Source organism: Monodelphis domestica, chromosome 6 (genome assembly GCF_027887165.1).
Source record: "Monodelphis domestica isolate mMonDom1 chromosome 6, mMonDom1.pri, whole genome shotgun sequence".
In the NCBI taxonomy this organism is placed as follows: domain Eukaryota; kingdom Metazoa; phylum Chordata; class Mammalia; order Didelphimorphia; family Didelphidae; genus Monodelphis; species Monodelphis domestica.
The window spans coordinates 65,357,045-65,370,435 of record NC_077232.1 but is presented as its reverse complement, the minus strand read 5'-3'; the positions used below and the strand labels follow the sequence as shown (position 1 = coordinate 65,370,435).

The window sequence follows — 13,391 nt, the reverse complement described above, 5'->3', positions numbered from 1 at the left end:
TTTTTTAGTTAAAAAACAAATGGATGATATATCTTATCAAAAGCTTTTTATGCCTCTTTTAATACAATCATATGATTTTTGTGATTACTATTATTAAGACAGTCAATTATGTTGATAATTTTCTGATAGTGAACCCCCCCATTACTGGTATAAATCCAATCTTGTCATAATATATAATCTTTGTGATATAGTGTTGTAGTCTCTTTGATAATATTTTATTTCAAAATTCTGTATAATGTTCAATAGGGACGTTGGTCTAGAATATTCTTTCTCTATTTTGACTGCATGATTAAAATATCAAGACCACATTTGTGACATAGAAGAAAATTGACACAGTTTCATCTTTTCCAATTTTTAAACACTGTATAATATTGGAACTTATTAGTTTTTTAAATGTTTGATAGGATTTGCTTGTAAAGTTATTTGATCCTGAGTTTTTGTTCATTTAAGGAACTCACTTAGGACTTGTTTAACTTCCTTTTCTGACAGCGGGTTATTTAAATTATCTATTTCTTATCTGGATAATCTAGGGATTTTACATTTTTGTAAGCATTTAATAATTTCATTTAGGGTATCAGTTTTATTGGCATATAACTGAGCAAAATAATGTCTAATAGTTTCCTTTATTTCTTTTCCATTTGTTATGAATTCTCTTTTAAGATTTGATACCAGTAATTTGGTTTTCCTCTTCTTTAAAAAATCAAATTGGCTAATGGGTTATCTATTTTGTTGCTTTTTATTTTTAAATAATTATTAATCTTATCTATCAATTCGAATGATTTTAATTTATTATTTTGTTAATTTTTTCTTGATTTTCAAAATGTCTATTTTGGTGTTTAATTAAAGCTTTTTAAATGTGATGGTCTTCTCAGCTAGTAATTATGACATTGAGTGTAATGGGATGAATTTACTCACGGAAAGAAAAGGGATTAAAAAAAACCTGACAATGTTTTTGTTTACAAGAAACAGTCAAAATGAGAGAGACATATAGAGCAAAGGTGAGGGGCTAGAGTATAATATACTATGCCTCATCTGATCCAGAGAAGACAGGAACAGCAGCCATGATCTCTGACAATGTTAGATCTAAAATGGACATAACTGGAGGGAATGAACAGGGTAACTTAATTATGTTGGGTGTGGGTTACTATGGATAATGAAGCCTTATCAATACTGGATCCATATGCCCCAAGTATCATAGCATCCATATTTTTAAAGAAAAAACTAAATGAGATACAGATGGAAAGCAATAACAAAATAATAATAGCAGGGGACTTTAATTTTCTGCTCACAGAACTAGATAAATATAATAAATAAGAAAGAAGTTGTAGAAATGAATAGAACCTTAGACAATTTAAGTATGATACATATCTGAAGAGCTGACTCATATCTACATAAGGTTAGTAGTAGAGCTAAACCTAAGCATACACATAATCCAAAAATAGTTTCTGCTGGGACAATAGGTTAGATAGCATAAACATTCTGCAAACGTTTTACTTTAACAACCATAGCACTATGGAGGTATTCCTAAGGGGTTGTAACATTGGAACAAAAGCTCAACTGGTTATGACTAAGGTGAAAAGACTTGGTTTTTGAAAGAGTGTGGTCCTGGTAACAGATTTGTGATTGTTGTCTAGGGACCAATCAAGCTAAATATAGACCTGGTTATGTAGTTAACTAAGATTCATGTGGTCAAGAGATCAAATTAAATGCTAATAGGAACATGGAGAAAGAGGTCCAATATTACAATTGCTAATGCAGCTATGAATTGTTTTATTAAGAAAACAAGAAGGAAATACACATTAAGAGCTGTAAAGCTGTTTGTGCTCATTGACCTAAGAATCCCATTAATAGGATCAGGTTCCAAGGACATTATTGAGAGGGTAAAAACTATATACGTATGAAAATATTAACAAAACCTTTGTTTGTAATGACAAAATAACCTTAAATAGAACACATGCAATGAATGGGAGAAATGACTGAACAGACTACAATTTGAATGTAATGGGTTATATTATATTATTGGAAATGACAAATATTGGAAATAAAAAGAAAATATAAGGGAACTATAGGAAAATATAGGAAAAGAAGAAAAGAGAATAAGAATAATACATCCTATGATTACATTTTTTAAAATAACCGTAAAATCAAGAGAAAAATATATCCAAGTAAAACTAATCCAAAGGCAACTCAAAAACAAAAGATATTTATATTGACATACATATGTACATATTTTAAAAGAAATTGTAAACAATGTAATTTGTGGTTTTGCACATATTTTTATGTATTTTTTTGTTTTTTGGTGGTGATAGATAATTAAAATTTTTAATAAATAAATAAATTTGATGGTCTAGATGTTTTTTCTGTTTTTGAACAATGAGGTCTTTATTAGAGATTTGTTATTAACTTTTTGCACCATTATAATTATTGTGTATTAATCTGCTCCCTATTTACCTGTTGTGATCACCACATACACTATTTTGCACTCTTTTCAGTCAGCCCCTTTCCCTTCTCTTATCCCCTTCTCCTTCTACTTTCCTATAGGGTATGGTAGATTTCTTTACCCAACTGATTATATATGTTCTTACCTCAATGAACCAATTTTGATGAGGGTTAAGTTTAAGTTCTCCCTTCCCCACTTACCCCATCTTCCCCTCTGTTATGATTAATTGAGCCATAGGGCTAATGAGGACCATTTGGAGTAATTGGGATCTTAGCAGCTAAGGACAGGGTAAAGAATAGTGGGTATGGTTTCTTTAAGGCCAGACAGAATCTTGGGAAGGGTACCTATGGGAATTCTGGGTAGCCTAAGTCAGTTGGGGTTTTCCAACTGCCAACAGACTCCTGGAGGATTTTTTCCCCTAGGAGGAGGTTGGTGTTTCTGTACCCTGGAACACTGAAAAAACCCAGTGGCAGGTAAAGAGGGAGAGCAGGTTAGAGTTTCTGGAATAAGTTTGTAGGGGAAATCAACAGAAAAGAAAAAGACAGAGACTGTTTTTCCTTTGTGTGGCTGTTGAGAGAGCCAATCCATTTTGGGGCCTGCTTAGGCTTAAGCTTAGACCCCTTTAAGACTAGGGAATCAACCCTAATCCTCAATCTTTGTTACCTTTCCTTACCTTTCCTCAAACCTTTTCCAATATTTATTAGAGGTTTTTTTTTTTTTACATCTGTCTCCAGCAGTTATCCTTGTGTAGGCCCAAACATGGAGCTTCAGTAGCCACAAGCTATTAGGCACCTGCCCGATCTACTACAAGCAGTAAAAGATACTGTATCCAATTTTCCCCCTTAACATTCCTATATTAATATTCCTGGCTATTCCTATTTGCAACATTCTTGGCCAAAGATTATATTAACAATCCTAATAGCTTTGAGGTTACTGGCATTTCTCATCCACAAAACAAATATCTGAATGGTTACTACATCTTTTCTGTAGGACTCTACAAGTTTAAAAGCTGATACACTCCTTTGCAGTGGGTTTGCTTCTCTTTCAAAGATTGTGTTGAAAAAGGGGGGCGGGGGAGGGAGGTTGAAATGTTCTTGTGATTAAGATTCCTCTCCCCATATATCTGTCCATTTGTAAGTACTACAAGATACAGCTCTTCACTGATTCTTTCTATACATATCTTAGTACCTATATTCACATTCTGACCCTTAAAATGCCTGCTAAATGAATATTTGCTAAGCATGCAGAATGATGGCCTTGTTACTTAAAAACCTTCCACCAGAATGCATTCTCAGTTACTGATATGAAAGTGTTCCAGAAGGTTATGGTTCTACTCTAAAGAGCTGAATCATTTCCCCCTGATTTTCTGGCACCATCTTCTCTATAAACAATAATGTGATAAGTTTTTCTTCATGTAACTAGTTTAACATATTTGGTTATTCAGTGAAAATGTGATGATGCTTTTATAGGATATCAGTAAAATGTTAGAGCTTGTTGAGATTATCCAGTCATCTTAAATTTATAATTTGAGAAATTGAGATGGTTACATCTAATTATAGGCATATTTGAAATGAGATAAAATATCTTACCAAGTTTTTCCTCTATAGTGGTCTTTTGGATCAAAGGTTTTCAGAAGAGCAAACTGTACTTCATAATTCTCACTTATACCCAAGATAATTTTCTAAACATTTGGAGGATGGTTCTTAAATACAAGAATATATTTGGATCCATGCTGCACTTGGAAATACATATCTGACAATATTTTATTTTTTTGTCCACAGAATGACCTACAGGCAAAAAATTCATTGGGTTATTCTAAAAATGTCTGGATAATCTAAAGTTTTCAATTTTTCATAAAATGCTTTTGTAAGAAAAGAGAACTTTATCTGAATTTTTCTAGACCTTTACTTTTCTGCAAAGATTACAAAAAGGCATCACTTGCCCTAACTTTTCACTCTCTTTACAGTCAACAGCTCTTCATTTTCTGTAGGACATTTGCAGTTAAATGCCCTAGTGAAAACTAAAACTTAGCAGTTAACAAACTAAATTTATTAGTTCCCCAAGGAATCATCTATTCTCATATGTATATCACACTAAACTAATCCTTACCAATTGCCTAGACTTATAATTATGCAATCATCTTGGACTATTCTCTTTTTCTTCCACATAACCAATTTTGATTTGCCAACACTTCAAGTTACTGGTTTTTTCACAGTCACCACATTATTTTTCATATTCTCATTGCTTCCTTCCAAGCTATGAGTCAAGTAAGGGCTAAAATAGGGGTTTTCACAAAATAAGAGAGCAGCTTTTAATAACTTAAATTTTAATGAAAATTGCAAATTAATATTATCCCTTTAAGTCAGAGAAAAGAAAACTTCTAGCAGCTTTTAACAATTAACAATTTAGTTTAATTAAAATAGAGAAAGTAAAAGAATATAGTAAAATGAATATAGTAAAGGAGAGAAATATTAGAAAGAGGTAAAGAAAGAAATTTCCTACTGTCCTAAAACTAATTATCCTATAACTGCCTATAATTACTAAAACTGCCTATATTTACCTGTAACTGTCTATAACTATGGCTAATAACAACCACCCCACAAAGTTCCAACCCAATGCACTCCACCAGCAACCAATGCCCAATGACCAACTCCTGCCCAGCAGCCAACTTCCCCATAACTCGAAGCCCTGACAGACCTACCAACTGACTATGACCTCTTTTATAACCTTCTACCTTATTTCCTGTCTCTATGGTTCCTCCTTCCTGTCTCTATGGGCTGGTTAATCCCTACATAGCTCTATGGTAAGAGGACCTCCAGGTCCCCTGTTAAATTAAAAAAAGGAATAAAGAATTCCTTTTTACACTATAGAACTGCTACAAGTCTCCTATCACCTTCTTCTTCTTCTGCCTTCCCCAAACTACTTTGAGGTTGCTTTTTTAAATTATTCTTACTTTCTAATCATATCACTCCCTAGCTAGCTCAAGAACTAGAACAACCTATCATATATGTTCATTTAGTCAAATTTATGTATTATTAAGAATACAAAATAAAACTGAATGTCTTTTTAGTTACATTCATATGAGTAAAAAATAAAATAGTGTACAATTGGTACATATAGCTACATTCAGAGATGTGACATGTAACCTCTTTCAAACTCTTTCATGTCATTTTTATAAAAGCTGACATAAATTTAGGGGAAAACAAGCTAAAAATAGATACTCTTAACCTGGACAAAAACTGAAAACCAGCACAAAATAGGGAAGCCAATCTATCACTAAAGAACATTTTTCATGAATGTTCACAATTTTTGTTTAGGACCTTTTATTGATTAAATGGAAAAGATTCCAAATTGCCAGTAGCATCTGTTTGACATAGCTAGGCTTTAGTTGAGTAAATAACTATTGCCATGGTAACCTAGCATAAAATTAAGCAAACAAAGATACTAGCACCATAGCAACTTGATTGAAAAATCACAACTGTAGGAAATCCTCTTTCATTAAAAAAAAATGCCAAGTGATCATCTTATGGAACAAAAAGTAATGAATCTGTTCATGCTTTTCATAAACAAACTGACCTTTAAAACAAATTCATAAAGCTGAAACAACCTATTCTGTAGTGGAAGATAGGAGAAGGTATGAGGACTGGAATTGTGATTGTTAGAAAAAGGAATTCTCAGGTAAGGAAACTTCCTCTGCAAACTGCCATCTTAAAGAACTGACTGGAGAAGTTGGATGATTTACCCAAGATCATACAGTCAGTTCATGTAAGAGGCAGAATTTGGACCTCAGTCTTTCTGACTTGAACGCCATTAAATCATGCTGGTTATCATTTAATCATTGCTGAGTGAGTCAATCTACTGAAGTATGAGTCCCAAAGGTCAACCCAAAAGACCACTCGCTTTTTGAACATGGGAGTATCCATGCCGTATTGGTTACCAAGCCCAGTCTCAGCTCCTATTCCTTAATTCCTATGATTCTCTTCCCCAAAGTTTGAGATTCAAGGTCATAAACTATAAACTCCGTTCATCTAGATGAGAAAAAAAATCAATGAAAAAAAAAACCAAGGCCTCTATTTCTAAGGGGTCATATGACCTCAGAGGGAAGAAAGCCATAAGGCCTTTGCCTTTACTATACAGTATTGTGGGGAGAGCCCCAGAAGCAGACTTGGACCTCTACGAAAAGAGTTCTGGCTATACAGTCAATCACTGAAGGCTCCTTTCAACCACATGTTTAGCCTACTAGGCCTGGTCACAGAATGTCCAGGAATGCTCCAGAGTCTCTCAAAGGCACCTCCTTACATATTGCCACAATCCTCCCAGAAACAAATAGCACCACATTCTCCACATGAAAAAGCTGCACCAATAAATAAATCAAAAAACAATTATTAAGTACCTTTTATGTACCAGGCACTTTGCTAAGTGTTGGGGATATAAAAAGAGGCAAAAGGCAGTCTGGCTCTGACCTTAAGAAGCTTACAATATAATTGGAAAGATAATATATAGACACAAACAAATTATATAAGGGATGAATAGTAAATAATTAATAGATAGAAGCACTAAAATTAAGAGGAGTTGGGAAATGCTTCCTGTAGAAGATGAGATTTTAGTTGGGACTTAAAGGAAGTCATGGGGGTCAGGAGTCAGAGCAGATTTGGCAGAGTATTCCAGGGATGGAGGTCAGTAAGAAAAAGTACCTGAAGACAAAAGATGGAAAGTCTTGTTTGTGGAACAGCCAGGAGGTCAGTATCACTGAATCAAAGAGTATGTGGCAGTAAGGTATAGGAAGGCAAACAAAAATTAGGAGGGAGATAGAATGGTTTTTGAACACGAAGCAGATATTTTTGCATTTGACACTGGAGGCCACAGGGAACCTGGAATTTACCCAGGTGGGAGTGGCATGATCAGACCTACACTTTAGGAAACACACTTTATATTTTTTAAACATTTAGTACTTTGGATTTAAACTTTTAAAAAATTAATTAATTAATTTAATTAACTGAGAATATTTTTCCATGGTTACATGATTCATGTTCTTTCCCTTCCCAAAGCCAACAAGTAATTCCACTGGGCTTTACATGTATGATTGTTCAAAAACTATTTCTATATCATTAATATTTGCAATAGAGTGATCGATTTAAAGTCAACATCCCCAATCATATCCCCACCGAATCATGTGATCAACCATATTTTTTTCTTCTGTTTCTACTCCCACAGTTCTTTCTCTGAATGTGGATAGCGTTCTTTTTCATAAGTCCTCCAGAATTGTCCTGGATCATTGCATTGCTACTAGTAGAGAAGTTCATTACATTTGATTGTCCTACAGTGTATCAGTTTCTGTGTACAAAGTTCTCCTGGTTCTGCTCCTTTCGCTCTGCATCAATTCCTGGAGGTCTTTCCAGTTCACAGGAATTCCTCCATTTCTTTATTCCTTTCAGCACAATAGTATTCCATCACCATCAGATACCACAATTTGTTTAGCCATTCCCCAATCAATGGACACCCCTTCATTTTCCAAATTTTTGCCACCACAAAGAGTACAGTATAAATATTTTTAAGTCATTTTCCTTAGGATCTCTTTGGGATACAAACCCAGCAGTGCTATGTGGATCAAAGGACAGGCAGTCTTTTAGCACCCTTTGGGCATAATTTCAAATTGCCCTCCAGAATGGTTGGATCAATTCGCAACTCCACCAGCAATGAATTAGTGTCCCAATTTTGCCACATCCCCTCCAACATTTATTACTTTCCTTTACTGTCATATTAGCCAACCTGCTAGGTATGAGGTGGTACCTCAGAGTTGTTTTGATTTGCATTTCTCTAATTATGAGAGATTTAGAGCACTTGTTCATGTGCTTATAGTTTTTATTTATCTGAAAACTGCCTATTCATGTCCCTTGACTTTTGTGACAAGGAAATCACTTTTAAAAGACTGATATATATTAATTTAAGGTCGCCAAGGAATTCAGCTATGTAATTCCTAAATGAAAACTCAAGTCAGCCGTCAACCTTTTATAGAGTTTAATTACAGACAGGAGGAAGAAAGGAATTAGAGAGAGAGAGAGAGAGAGAGAGAGAGAGAGAGAGAGAGAGAGAGAGAGAGAGAGAGAGAGAGAGAGAAAGGGGAGAGAAGGGAATAGGGCTTAAATACCCCTTCTGTTTAGGCTGGGCCAAAAGGCCCAAGCCCTTAGATAGCTGGGGCAAAGAAAAGAGATCAGTCCCTATTACTCACGTGACCAAAATGGAGAAACAGTCTCAGAGGCCCCCACCTTCAGCTTCCTTCAGAGCAAGCTTCTCAGAGCACCTCTCCAACCACTCAGAGCCAAAACTCTCCCACCAACCTCCCGTCCTCAGACCCCTCTATCTTTTAAGGAAACCATCCAAGTTCCCTCCCCTCAGTTCTCACATCTACCAATCACTGTCTATCATTTTCCCTGTGCCAATGGTGGCTCTAGCTTAACCCAGGACCACCCAGAGGTCTGTGGCTTTGCACATGTCTGTTGAAGGTCATATTCTCAAATAATTAAATCTTGATCTTTTGCTACAGCCCTTCCTAAATCCTGTTACCCTGAGTAGGGTAGAGATTGGAATAATTAAATTTTGATCTATGCTGCAGCCCTTCCTAAATCCTGTTAGGACTGAATAGGGTGGAGATTTTATTTTCCAAGACCTGGTTCTGTCATTCTAAGTATCTCTATTGTATCAATTCTAAAATCAATCATGACTCAAAGAAATTCCTGTTCTGTGCTTAAGCATAGGTCAAAGCCCTTTCCATTGTTCAGCAAAAGGTTTCTGTCCTAAAGTAATCTTAAGAAGGGAGGAGGAGGAACCTCCCATGCCAATGGGGTTCACATTCCAATAGACTATCACTAAGAAATTTTCCAAGTATGAAATTTCCCAATGGTGAAATTTCCAACATTTATAAGTCTAAGAAATTTTAAGGTTTACACTTTATCAATTGGAGAATGGCTTGATTTTTTTGTACAATTGATTTAGCTCCTTATACATTTGAGAAATTAGACATTTGTCAGAGGAAGATTTTCCCCCAATTTGTTGCTTCCCTTCTAATTTTTGTTGCATTTGGTTTTGTTTGTACAAAACCTTTTTAATTTAATGGAATAAAAATTATTAATTTTACATTTTGTAATATTCTCTATCTCTTGTTTGGTCTTAAAATCTTTCCTTTCCCATAGGTCTGACAGGTATACTATTCTATGTTCACCTAACTTACTTAGTTTCCTTCTTTATATTTAAGTCATTCACCCATTCTGAATTTATCTTGGTGTAGGGTGAGAGATGTTGATCTAAAACTAATATCTCCCACACTGTTTTCTAATTTTCCCAGAAGTTTTTTGTCAAATAGTGGATTTTTGTCCCCCAAACTGGCATCTTTCGGTTTATCATACATTGTCTTGCTGAGGTAATTTACCCCATGTCTATTCCACTGATCCTCCCTTCTGTTTCTTAAGCAGTACCATATTGTGTTGATGACCACTGCTTTACAGTATAGTTTAAGATCTGGTACTGCTAAGCCCCAATCCTTCACATTTTTTCATTAGTCCCTTGTTATTCTTGATCTTTTGTTCTTCCAGATGAACTTTGTTATAATTTTTTCTAATTCAATAAAAACATTTCTTAGTGATTTGATAGTTATAGCACTGAATAAGTAAATTAATTTGGGTAGGATTGTCATTTTTATTATGTTAGCTCATCCTACCCATGAGCAATTAATGTTTTTCCAATTATTTAGATCTAATTTTAATCATGTGGAAAATATTTTGTAGTTGTGTTCATATAATTCCTGTTTGTCTTAGCAAATAGATTCCTAAATATTTTATATTGTCTGGGGTGATTTTAAATGGAATTTCTATTTCTAACTCTTGCTGCTGAGTTGTGTTGAAAACATATAGAAATGCTGATGATTTATGTGGGTTTATTTTGTATACTACAACTTTGTTAAAGTTGATTTTTCCACTAGCTTTTTAGTTGATTCTCTAGGATTCTTTAAGTAGACCATCATATTATCTGCAAAGAGTGATAGAGGAAAAGCACTTCAGTGGCTGAATATAGGATGGATTGGAGTTAAGAGAGACTTTAAAGCAGGGAGACCCACCAGGTATTTATATTCAGTCACTTCAGTCATGCCTGGCTCTTCGTGATCCCATTTGGGCTTTTCTTGGCAAAGATACTAAAGTGATTTGCCATTTCCTTCTCCAGTTCATTTTACAAATAAGGAAACAGACAATAAGGGTTAAGTGACTTGCCCAGGATCACAAACTAGTGTCTGAGGCTGAATTTGAACTCAAATCTTCCTGACCTGATTTTGGGCATGGCTGTCTATCCACTGTACCAAATAGCTGCCCACCAGTAGGCTATTACAACATGAAGTGATAAGGGCCTAAAATGGGGGAGGGGAGTTACTGTCAGATCAAAGAAGGGACAGGTGATACAACAAAAGTGAAATTGATAGGCCTTGGTAATATTGGATGTTGGGAAGTTGGGTGGAGGGTAAGAATGAGGAATCCAAAACGATTCCTATATTGTGAGCCTGAGGGGCTGGGGGGGGGGCGGTGATTTTGCCCTCTAAAGTAATAGGGGACAAGGAATTTGGAAAGAAAGATAATGCGTTTTATTTCAGACACATTGAGTTTAAGATATCTACTGGGCATCAAATTGGAGATTTCTGAAAGATCATTGACAATACAAGACTGAAGATCAACAGAGAGGTTTGGACAGGATAGATAAATTTGAGAATCATCAGCACAGGGATGGCAATTAAATCCATGGAAGCTGATGAGTTCACCAAGTGAAGTAATATAGAGGAAGAAGAGAGGAGCGTATAGAACTCTGTGAAGACCTACATTTAGAGAGTGTGATTTGAAGAGGATTCAGCAAAGAAAATTCAGAAGGAGGGAAGACAAAATAGGGAAGAGAAGACTCAACAAAAAGCAGTCCCCCAAAACCTATGAAGAATAGAACATCAAGGAGCAGAGGGTGATGAAGAGTGTCAAAAGCTGCAAAGAGGTAAAGAAGAGAGAGGCTTGGGAAAAGGCTATTTGATTTGTCAAGAAATGACAAATCTTATTCTTAATTTAACTTCAAAGTCACAAATTCAAATACTACTTCACTTCTTTCATGAAGTCTTCCATGAATTCTCTCATGCTACCCTGAAATGATCCCTCCCTTCACTGCACTCTCAAGACCATTTTGTATGTACTCTATGCATTTTTGAATATTTTTTGCATTATATTTGGATAAAAGCACTTTTTCTTCCATTTGAGCAAGAACTGTCTTATTTATCTCTGCATGTTCCTCAGCATCTAATATATTAAACAGAATAGATAATCAATAGCTATTTAAAAGATTAAACACTCTATGGATTGAGCTTACAATCTAACAGGAGTTAATAAGAAAATGTATAAATATAATTCTGTTTCTTAGAAAAATCCTTTCCCTATCTCTAAAAGCCAATGGAGTTCTGACTAAAACAAGAGTAATCTGTCATGAATTCTGAAGGGAAATCCATAAGTAAAACTATCAAAGTGTCTCTACTATTATATATAATTTTATATTTAAATCTAGAATTAAAATGTTTCCTAGATTGTTTTCATCAACACAAAAGCCAGAACATCACTTGGTCTTTTTTATCCTCAGGTACCATTAGAATGAGAATTAAAAAAACAAATTTGTGCTTACTCTATAAATATCAATAAGCCCCATCCCTGAAGAGGCACTTCTTTCTGGACTCTAATTTACCCCTGGGAGGAATGCTTATGATATTATACATAATCATATCTGCTCTTTCTGACATCTTATAGTTTTCAAAGAACTCCCTTGCCATGCTTTATGTCATTTGATCATCACAATAAGCCTATGAGGTCAGTAGGGCAGATACCTCAATTTTAGAGTTTAATAAATTAAGTGGTAGAACTAAGAATGGAATGAAGATTTACCTAATCCAGTGTTTTCATTTCACTATTACCTCAACGTTAAGATAATACAATTGAAGTTCCAAAAAAAAGGTAATTTTGGTAGTCTATGTCTAACTTTCCCAGGTAGACAGATTAATTTCAGTAAAATGCATGATATCTTGAGGCAGTGCTGAGGCTGCATGACCTTTATAGTCTTAACTAGGAGATCCAATGGAACATTTTGAAAACTATGAAGTTCATTTATGTGATTTAAGAATTTGGATGTAAAATTAAACACAATACTGAAAACTATACAGAACAGAACTTAGTTATTCCAAATTTACTTCAGGATATTTCAGTGACTAATGTTACAGAGATCATCATCATGAGCATCAATTATCATTTTAACTATGATATACAAAAGTATGACTTAGCAGAGTTCTGACAGAATTTCTGCCCTGACTAGAAAGAGAATGCCCAGTTGAACTGGGACAAATTCTTAAAGTTGTGAAGATAAGCTTAACTTTCCCCTTGTCTATTTTTAGCTAATCAAATCAAGAACTTAAAGTATCCCTACTTACCATTAAGTACAGAGTTTACAAGTCACTTACCAGAGTAAGCATACACCTCCCCCCTTTGAGCAGTGCTAGGAAAATTGAAAGACTGCAATTGGTTTCTGGGAAGAAGGGGGAGTGACAGGAAGTGACATGGAAAAAGGAGCATAAAAGAAGAGATCAGCATGGTCTGCGAATGATTCCTTTCCTGGCCTTTGGAGTGAGTGGCTAAGATTCCTTTCCCAATGTTTGGAGGAGACTTTTCCCCTGGATCCTGCCTCAGCTTGCTGGGTGAGTGGCTGAGATTCCTGCCTTGGCTTTGGAGGAGGCTGCGCTGGTAGACTTCTGGCTGAAGATTCCATGTGGAGATTGAACTTGGGGAAGATCAAGGGGCTGAGCCAGACCTCACCAGAGAAGGGCTGGTAGGCTTGTTAAGATTGTCTCTTTTCTACATTTCCACTTTCAATCTTTCCACATCTTTGTAAATAA

The 13,391-nt window shown here is 35.2% G+C and overlaps 1 protein-coding gene and 1 long non-coding RNA gene across 2 annotated transcripts in view; one reads left to right on the top strand and one right to left on the bottom strand.

The window, feature by feature from the left end:
- Positions 1 to 13,391, bottom strand: part of PDE3B (phosphodiesterase 3B) — a 184,828-nt gene that overhangs the window by 78,167 nt on the left and 93,270 nt on the right. The window lies entirely within an intron of this gene.
- LOC107649386 (uncharacterized) lies at positions 2,799 to 11,710 on the top strand. Its single transcript, XR_001623103.2, has 2 exons — positions 2,799 to 2,913; positions 11,076 to 11,710. It is a non-coding gene; the product is annotated as an uncharacterized LOC107649386 (long non-coding RNA).